The following is a 10,444-nucleotide window of genomic DNA, read 5'->3' on the forward strand; positions in this document are numbered from 1 at the left end:
TCCACATGTACATGTTTTCATGTTGAGATTGCCATGATCAGGTATAATGGAGAGTGGGTTCTTTCACAACAGACTGGGCATAGATACATCTGTAATAGTTATCTGTGTGTGGAGGATTTGTTATCTCTTCTTGAACATTTTAAAAAACATTTTCTGCTATGGAACATGTTGAAAAATATTTAAAGACAGTATATATACTAAAAAATGCACATAATCTACAGATAAATGAGTTTTTGTTGTTGTATCACACTCATAATCAACACCCAAATTCAGTGCATAGCATTACTAGTATCCCAAAGGAGCTCAGTATCCCCAACTCAATTTTTTTAACATGTGAACTCAATTTTTTTAACATGTGAAAGAGGAGAATATTGTCATTAACATGATATGATACAGTGAAGCAATATTAATATTATATAGCCAATGATATGACATCCACACATTTTTATACTCTATATATTAACTAGCACAAATAAGACAAAAACTGATATTTTTTAGGTCTGGCTTATATAATTTACTGTAATGATCTCTGATTTTAAATCTCAAGTATTCTTTCTTATGGTTGAATAATATTCCACTATACATGTATATATATATATGTATATGTGCATGTATTATATATATGTACATGTATGTATATATGTATGTGTATATGTCACATTTCCTCATCCAGTCATCAGTTGATGGACATCTAGATGATTGCACATCTTAGCTAATGTGCATTGAGCTGCTATAAACATGGGAGTATAGGTGATTACTTCATGTGCTGATTTCATTTCCTTTGAATACATTCCCAGGTGTGGACAGCTGGACCATATGGTACAACTAGTATTGGTTTTCTGATAATCACTCTACTATCTTCCATTATGGTTGTACCAGCTTACAATCTTTTCCATCACAATTTATTGAGGTACTTATTTTCCAGATCCTCTCCAGGCTTTGTTATTTTTCACATTTTAGATAATATTCATGTTACGTGGGGTGGAGTGAAATCTCACAGTAGTTTTTATTGGCACTTTCCTAATGGTTAGTGGCCTGAGCATCTTTTCATGTTTCTCTTAGCCATTTGTATTTCATCCTTTGAAAAATGCCCATTCATGTCTTTGGTTCATTTCTTTTTTTTAAAGATTCATTTATTTATTTTAAAGTCAGAGTTACACAGAGAGAGGAGAGGCAGAGAGAGAGAGAGAGAGAGAGAGAGAGAGAGAGAGAGACATCTTCAATCCGATGGTTCACTCTCTGGTTGGCTGCAATGGCCGGAGCTGTGCCAATCCAAAGCCAGGAGTCAGGAGCTTCTTCTGAGTTTTCCATGCGGTGCAGGGGCCCAGGGACTTGGGCCATCTTCTACTGCTTTCCCGGGCCATAACAAGAGCTGGATTGGAAGTGGAGCAGCCAGGTCTCCAATCAATGCCATTTGTGATGCTGGCGCTTCAGGCCAGGGTATTAACCTGCTGGACCACTGCACCGGCCCAAGTTCATTCCTTACTAGGAATGTTGTTAATGTGGTTGTTAAGTTTCTTGAACTCCCTCTACAATCTGGAGATTAGTACTTTATCAGATGAATATTTTACAAATATTTTCTCCCATTCTGTAAGTTGTATCTTCACTTTGATGAATGTGTCTTTTGTAATCCCATGTGTCTATTGTCACCTTTATTGCCTGTATTTTTGGGGTCTTATCCAAGTAATTATGCACATGTCCTGCAGTGATTCCCCAGTGCTTGCCTTTGTAGTTTGATGGTTTTTGGTTTTAGGCTTAGATCCTTGAAAAATGATGAATTAATATTTGTATAGGGTGTAAGGTAGCAATCAGATTTCAAATCTCCTCATGTGGAAATCCAAATGTCTGCATTTGTTGAAGAGACTGTCCTTTCTCTAAGGAGTGAATTTAGCTCCACGTAACATTTTCAATTCAGACTCTATAATGACAGATCATAGAAGAATAATGTTTCTCACCGTACAATGAAATGCTGCAAAATATCTTAATACAGCTCATTACAAGGACTAGGAAGAAGGTAATGATCAAAACTATATTTTCTTTTGGAATGATTGCAAAGCCAGGAAATATGGACTATGGTGTTTCCCACAGCAGATATCTCCTCTATAATGCTGTACGCTGTAGCCCATGCCCTCTGTAAGATGCTGTTGGGGAAAATAGAAGTGGGGTCAATGGCGCCGGTGCCGCAGCTCAATAGGCTGATCCTACGCCTGGCGGCGCTGGCACACGGGGTTCTAGTCCCGGTCGGGGCGCCGGATTCTGTCCCGGTTGCCCCTCTTCCAGGCCAGCTCTCTGCTGTGGCCCGGGATTGCAGTGGAGGATGGCCCAAGTGCTTGGGCCCTGCACCCCATGGGAGACCAGGAGAAGCACCTGGCTCCTGGCTCCTGCCTTCGGATAGGCGCGGTGCACTGGCTGCAGTGCCCTGGCCACAGCAGCCATTGGAGGGTGAACCAATGGCAAAAGGAAGACCTTTCTCTCTCTCTCTGTCTCTCTCTCTATCTCACTGTCCACTCTGCCTGTAAACAAAAAAAAAAAAAATAGAAGAAGTGGGGTCAACGTTATATCATAAAATGACTCTAACCCAGGAAGTGATGTCATACAGAAAACCTGACACAAGCAGTCAGGAGGGGCTGTGAACCTATTATTATATACAAGATCACTAAGCATGCACATAAGCACAGGGTACACCCACTGGGATATACATGGATTTGTCTGGATTTTAACTCTGGCTCACATAAATCTAATACCCATTGTAGAACACAATTAGGAACGTCTCCATGCATGTACAGGAAAATATACTGATCAAATTATTTAGTAAATCAAATAAATTTAATGTCTCACAGAAGAAATACATATAATCTATACTATATATATATATATGTAAATGGACATCTGCATGTTTACTTGTCTATGTAACTTCTGTGTTCATGTACAATAGTAATTGACATATCAGCTGTGATTTGGTAGCCTCCTAATTAGAAAAGTAAGTATATTGGCCAAGAATGTTTACAAAGATAAGATTATTGTTATTTATGAAGTTCTTGGTTCACGTTAGTGAAGACATGATGATGGTTGTTTAAAGAATTGGTCATCCCACAAAGGCATCAGGAGACTCAGAAAGTAAGGGCTAGTACACACTGTTCAGATCATAACTACCATCAGGGTATTCTTAATTATCTTTTTGGTTATAAAACATTTCCCCTATCATCTCAAAAGGTACCTGTATTCTCAACAAAAAAGTCAAAGTGCAGAGAGTCAAATAAAAATCTTGCATATTACTGTTAAAATCCACTGAGGTGAAATTGCTATACAAATGGACCTGCACATACAAAACATACACATTTTTAAAGTTTAGAACTATCAGGTTCAGCCAGGGATGTACAAGCAGACTTTCCAAAATGTTTATTAAGAAAAATTATGCTTGGATTTCTAATTCGTTTAACCAAGTTACTGTGCGAGAGGGAGACAGAGAAAGAAAGAGAAGGCAGATTTTGCATCTGTTGATTCACTCCCCACTGGTTGCAAGGACCAGGACTAGGCCAAGCCAAGCCAGGATGTAGGAGCTTCAACCATGTCTCCCATGTGAGTGCAGGGGCCCAAGCTCTTGGACCCTAATCTGCTGCTTTCCCAGGAACATTAGCAGAAAGCTGAATCAGCGGTAGAACAGCTGGAATTTGAACCAGCACTCAAAGGGTTGCTGGGCACTGTGCACAGTGGCTTCACCTGCTGCACCACAAGGTCAGCTTAAAATTTGTTAAATTAAAGAGAAATTTACTGATATAAAAGAACAGATTTCATGTATTTCATTGATACAATTCTGTTTGTTTTTTTTTTTTTTTTTGACAGGCAGAGTGGACAGTGAGAGTCAGAGAGAAAGGTCTTCCTTTTGCCATTGGTTCACCCTCCAATGGCTGCTGCAGCTGGCGCACTGTGCTGATCCAAAGCCAGGAGCCAGGTGCTTCTCTTGGTCTCCCATGGGGATGCAGGGCCTAAGGACTTAAGCCATCCTCCACTGCACTCCCGGGCCACATCAGAGAGCTAGACTGGAAGAGGAGCAACCAGGACAGAATCTGGCACCCAAACCGGGACTAGAACCCGGTGTGCCGGCACCACAGGCAGAGGATTAGCCTATTGAGCCTCAGTGCTGGCTCATTGATACAATTCTAAGAAGATAACCATTGTTTTTTTCCTTTCATATCTTAATCCCCTCTAATTCCTTTACTAATTTCCTTTTAATTTCAATTAACTTTTAATCACAGGTTTAATACCACACAAATCATAATGTTCCAGAAGTGAAAAGTAGGGTTTAATACCACACAAATCATAATGTTCCAGAAGTGAAAAGTAGAAATACCACAGCTACACAGGAATTTACACATGGGTCATAAACAAATCAAATCAAACCCAGAGATGTCAGTTTCATTTTTATACATTGTGGATTTTTTTCCATTCTATATTATGTAGTACCTATTACCAAAAAAACTATATGCTATTTTCTTTATGGAATTAGTACATTTCACAATGAATAATGGTATCCAGTTGCATCCATTATTTTGCCAAAGAACAGATATCATTCTTTTTGGGGGAATGGGTTAAACTTTTAGAAGTGTAGAACCATCATAACCATCAACCATCACAACAATCAAGGTATTTCACATATAAAGCCATGTTGTTCTCATGTGGAAGAAATAAGATGAGCTTTCCTAAACCTCTAACCAATCGTTCTTGGTCAGCCACCCTGTGGGACACATCCTGTGATTTCTCTGTTTGGATTCAGATACTCCCCATCATTCTAATAGGGAAGAGGCAGAATTCTCATTACTTGAACCCACAATGTGGGGACCATTCAGACAAAGTCAGCCTCCACCAAATAGACTCTCTGAAAATAGAGAGGAGGGGAGACAAGGATTTCTCAGTACATGTGCACCTCCCACCTCTAATCTGAATGTTCTCTCCCTTTTCAATTGTGCCTCCCCTCCAGCTTCATCCACTTCTGAGGGAAATCCAATTTACCAACAGTGCTGGGGAGGATGTTTCCTTCCATGAAACGAGATTCCATATGGCACACTATGATATCCACAACATTGTGAACTTTCCTGCTGGATTTCGGTTGCTGATTAAAATCGGGGAGTTTTCCTCTGAGAGTAAACATGATCAAAGCTTGGTCCTCAATGAAGAAATGATAGAATGGCCTGTTGCATTCATGGAGGTGTGAATTCATGGGAATATTGGATACCTACAGAGGGTCTGAGGAGAGTCTGAGAGGATATTATGTGTGAGACTTTAAATAAGCATTCAGTTCCCATTTCACATCTTGGCTCCAAAAGATATGGTATTGCTTACACATATATGAGCCAGTGTGTATTAGAAGTGCACATTTGTATTAGATACTGTTGTTTTTATTCTGGGCATATTTATGCATCCAAAGGTTGAGTGACTAGAAAGAGCAATGTTAAGGAATAGAGATAGAGATCAATATGTAGACATAAAATTACTAAATGCACGTCTACACAAATTCCAAAATTTTATTTCAACTTTTTTATTTATATAACGTGAAAAAACTTCATGTATTAGATATATATTTATAAGCATAGTGATATTTTAATCATATGGTGAGAGTCAATATTATGTTTTGATGCAGTATGAATACAAATAAATTATGAGTGGACTTATCCATCATGTATTTGTAGAAACTATTCCCATTTTCTATATTTTCATTGTGTTTGCCAATCAGTTCGGTTTTTCTTCTGAATAGCACCTCTTAGCTGTGATAAAAAATTTTATCATTATTGTGCTGTTTAAATACTCCAGACAATTTTGTTATTGTTTTATATAGCTGCTGTACATTATATTACAAATCTTTGGTAATCTAGAATTGTTGCTCTCCCTGGGTCTAGAAGTCCAGAAGTAGATCAATGCACAATCCATGGTTTATAACATTCCTCACCATTTCTGTGTGGGCTTGTCTTTTCCTAGGTAGTTATTCAGAACTGTACCTAGTCATTTTGATTTTTTGATATTTTTTCTGGCATGTAAAATCTACTCAATCAAGCAAAGAAGCATGTAAAGTAGTCTCAGACATACACATTCTCAAAATAATTACCACATTAAAAGCTGAATGGAAAAGATTTCACAGGAAGCAATTCAAGAAAGAAAGAAATGCTTAGCATAGATGTGGTTATGAATGAAATTAAAGTGATCAGGTACCTCATAATATTTGCTAGACAGCTGATAAACCAGGGATGAGAATCATAGAAACTCCAAATTGGATGTCTAGGTAAAATCAAGGAGATACAGATCAGGGAGGGCATAGTGATGACCTTGGGGGTGATGAGGCAAATAGAGTCATCCTATCACAGTGCCTAATGACATATAAAACAATGACCATCACTTCTCTTCCCCCCTCAGACTCCTCAGTCTTTGTGTAGCCAGAGGTGTGGTCCAGGATTCAGGAAAATACCACAGGAAGGAAGACCTGTTTGCTGCTATACTTGTGTTGTTTGTCCAGAGAGAGACATTTCCAATCATACAGGTAAAAACCCTAGAACTGACCTATGAGGACTCCAGTCTCTGAACTCTCTCTTGATATAAAGGAAACCAAGAGTATTTGTATTGGGATCAGAGTGCCCTATTGTTCTCCATGCACACCTTCACTCACTCTTTCCATGCCGTTGTTGTATGCTCACTATCACCATCTCATTATGTGTAAGCTGTTGTCTGGTGATGCTCATCCTCTCTAGTTCTACTCTGACACTGATTCTATCTGGCATCCTTCTTTCCCATCTGGTGCTGGAGGAGACTGTCTCATTCTGAGACCTAATGTCTAAACAAGAAATATAATATTTGTGTTTGTTAAGGCTCCCTTTGGATTTCTAAAGGGCTTGAAATCAAAACTTTTCCATACACAACTGATGAGCAGGGTTCTACTTCACATGAATTGTGATGGGAATACTGTATTATTTTCTGTGTTACATCTTTGACATTGTGCATGGTGTGCAGTACACATAAAGAATGCCACCACTTTGTCCTTTGAATGTATATAATTTAGTAAGAGAACAAACAAGGTGAATATAGAGATACAGCATCCTAAAAATGATCCAACTGAGTAACCCAAAATCCTTTGCAAAAGGCCAACATTTAAGCAATGTTAAATATCAAAGCCAATTGTTTTGAGAAATGTGAAAATGTACTAAGTCTCATTGGTAAATAGTTTCACTATTCAATGTATAATAAATATATTTATAATAATTTGAATTCTTCTGAAAGGATATTTCAGTTCACATAATCTTAGCTCTAGAATTGTTTTCATTTCAGTTACTTAAAACAAGTTATATAGTTTCCAGTAAAAAGATGATAACAAAAAAAGACTTTAAGTTTTGTGAAAATAATCAACATGCAGTAAGTTAGTGAAAAAAGAAAATTAATGTGTCATACACTGACCCATTGTACAATGTACATTTGCATATGTGTGTCTAGTGCATCTCTGAGCCAGATGCCAGAAGCACCTACATATTCTATAAAAAGTAAAGGGTACACCTTGAAAAGAATTTTAGGAGAGAATTCCTCAAATTTTTATAGATGCTTATATTCTCTTTCTTTTTTTTCACAAATATGTTTATTTCTTCATTTCAATGTCAGTTACAGAGAGAGGGAGAGCATAACAGAGAGGGAGAAAACTGACAGAGAAGATCTTCCATCAGGTAGATTCATTCCCCAGATAGCTGTAATGGTCTGAACTGGGCCTGGCCAAAGCCAGAAACCAAGAGCTTCTTCCAGGTTTTGCAGAGGCACAAGTATTTGGCCTTCCTATGATGGTTTTCCAGGCACATTTGCACGGAGTTGGTTTAAAAGAGGAGCAGCCAGGACATGAACTGGTACCTGTATGGGATGCCATCATCCCAGGCTGTGGCTTTTCCTCCTACATCACAACTTCAGTCCCTGAAGCTTGTATTCTTGCATGAACACCAAGGATAAAAACTGAGTAGGACTCTTACTGCAGGTGTAGTCCTACTAATACCATTCTTTTGCTTTTTTAAAAAAGATTTATTTTATTTGAAAATCAAAGATTCAGAGAACAGGAGAGAAAGAGAGAGAGCCTCAATGTAATTGCTCATGCCCCAGAGGAAAAGAATGGCCCAGGCTGGGCCAGGCAGAAGCCAGGAGCCAGGAGCTTCATTTGGGTTGTCCAGATGGCTGTGGGTGTCCCAATTACTTGGACCACCTTCTGCTGCTTTTTCTAGGTTATTTCCAGGGAGCTGGATTGGAAATTGATCAACTGGAACACAAAACAATGTCATATGGGATGCTGGCATTGCAGGTCGTGGCTTTACCTGTCATGCCACAACACTGACCCTATTTTTGTTTGTTTAATGGACATTTGATTAAAAGAAACATATTCACCAACTGGCCTGTATTTAATGACTTTTCTCATGCTGTAGCAGCAGAAGTGCATTACTTCAAGTGAGACAATGTGGTGCCCAATGTGGTGTTCACATGAGCTAAAAAGGTGAAAAAGCCATGCTTTCAGGTTAACAAGAGTGTGTTTCAGTGACATCATGAAAATACCACCTATGGCTATATTACCTCAGAAAGACAACCAGCTACAATTCTCTTACATTCAATCACAGTATCACAATATTTATATGGAAAGAATGAAAAGGTGAGTCCATGCAGGAAATTAGAGTACTGAAAAAATTTATAGAGGTCCCAGGAATCAGATATCATTTATATACGTCGTCAACATCTGAGGAAAAGTAAGAAAAACCTTAACACTGATGACCCCAGAAAAATATTCTAACCCATGTGAATCTAAGGCTCCTCCTGAGAAAGACACTGGGGACTGTAGAGAAGAGGGCTTGGAAGAATCTCATGCCCATATGAAATATAGGAAATTCATCATTCTATAGAAATTCAAACACTAAAAAAAAAAAAAAAAACTCAGAGTGACAGAATGAGACCACAGAGCCCCATGTGCAAAGGAGCTTCCTTGAAAGACTTTCTTCCACAGGAGATAAGCATTCTCCCTTGGGAAGGAATGTAGAAATATCCTTTAGTGTTTCTTGGTATACATCAGAGCAGGATGGACTCACTATGACCCTTTTCCTGAACAGGGAAAAAGGAGCAAATTGTGAAATGGAAACGTGAATCTTGCTTTTCCCCACAGATGCAGAACAATGCATCCCGTGTGCAGATCACGAGTACCCAAACCTGGAGAGAAACCACTGCCTCCCGAAACTGGTGACCTTCTTAGGCTTTGAGGAATTTCTGGGGATGGCTCTGACCTGCATGGCTCTGTGCTTCTCTGTCCTCACAGCTGCCGTCCTCTGGGTCTTTGTGAAGCACCAAGACACTCCCATCGTCAAGGCCAATAACAGGACCCTCAGCTACATCCTACTCATTGCCCTCCTCCTGTGCTTCCTCTGCTCCTTACTCTTCCTTGGCCGTCCCAACACAGCCAACTGCCTCCTCCAGCAAATAGTATTTGGCCTTGTGTTCACAGTGGCTGTTTCCACCGTGCTGGCCAAGACCATCACTGTGATTCTGGCCTTCAAGGTTACAAAACCTGGAAGAACTATCAGGCAATTGCTGGTATCAGGAGCTTCTAACTCTGTCATTCCTATCTGTTTCCTGATCCAACTGGTTCTTTGTGGTATCTGGCTTGCGACTTCTCCTCCCTTTATTGACACAGATGCACACTCTGAGCATGGCCACATCATCCTGGTGTGCAACAAGGGTTCAGCCACTGCCTTCTACTGTGTCCTGGGCTACCTGGGCTCCTTGGCCCTGGCAAGCTTCACTGTGGCTTTCCTAGCCAGGAACCTGCCTGACACATTCAATGAATCCAAGTTCCTGACATTCAGCATGCTGGTGTTCTGCAGTGTCTGGGTGACCTTCCTGCCTGTCTACCACAGCACCAAGGGGAAGGTCATGGTGGCCGTGGAGGTCTTCTCCATCTTGGCCTCCAGTGCGGGGCTCTTGGGCTGCATCTTCCTCCCCAAGTGCTACATTATTCTCTTAAGACCAGAAAGGAATTCTTTGAAAGGCTTAAAGAAAAGAGTAAGTTCTAAGGGATCCTAAAAATTTCCACTTGTTTTCCTGTCACATTTTCAGGGTTTAGGACCAAGAATGCAGGCTGAGTAGCAATCCAGATATATGAAGGAGCTAAAATGGATTTTTCCTTTATAAATGACTGGTTAGTTGGATGTTTAGCCTAGCAATCTGAGCTCATGGCATCTATTTCTGGCTCTGGTTTTGGCCCCTGACCTGGACTTTTGAGTCCTGGGGGCCCTCGGAAGGAAGTGGTGAATCTTCATGTAACTTGGCCCTGGCACCCATGTGAAAATCCAGGGTCTAACTCCCTGTTGTTGGTTGTAACCTCAGCCCAGGTACAAGCATTGGGGGTGTAGATGTGTGAAGCATCGAATAGGAGGTCTCTTGGTTTCTATCA

At 40.0% G+C, this 10,444-nt stretch overlaps 1 pseudogene; it reads left to right on the forward strand.

The window, feature by feature from the left end:
• The window catches only part of LOC138847805 (vomeronasal type-2 receptor 116-like), a 63,504-nt pseudogene extending 53,430 nt beyond the window's left edge, over nt 1-10,074 (forward strand).
• Nucleotides 10,075-10,444: the final 370 nt, after the last annotated feature.

Source organism: Oryctolagus cuniculus, chromosome 16, assembly GCF_051225735.1.
Source record: "Oryctolagus cuniculus isolate XC-2025 breed Fujian yellow rabbit chromosome 16, ASM5122573v1, whole genome shotgun sequence".
Taxonomy (NCBI): domain Eukaryota; kingdom Metazoa; phylum Chordata; class Mammalia; order Lagomorpha; family Leporidae; genus Oryctolagus; species Oryctolagus cuniculus.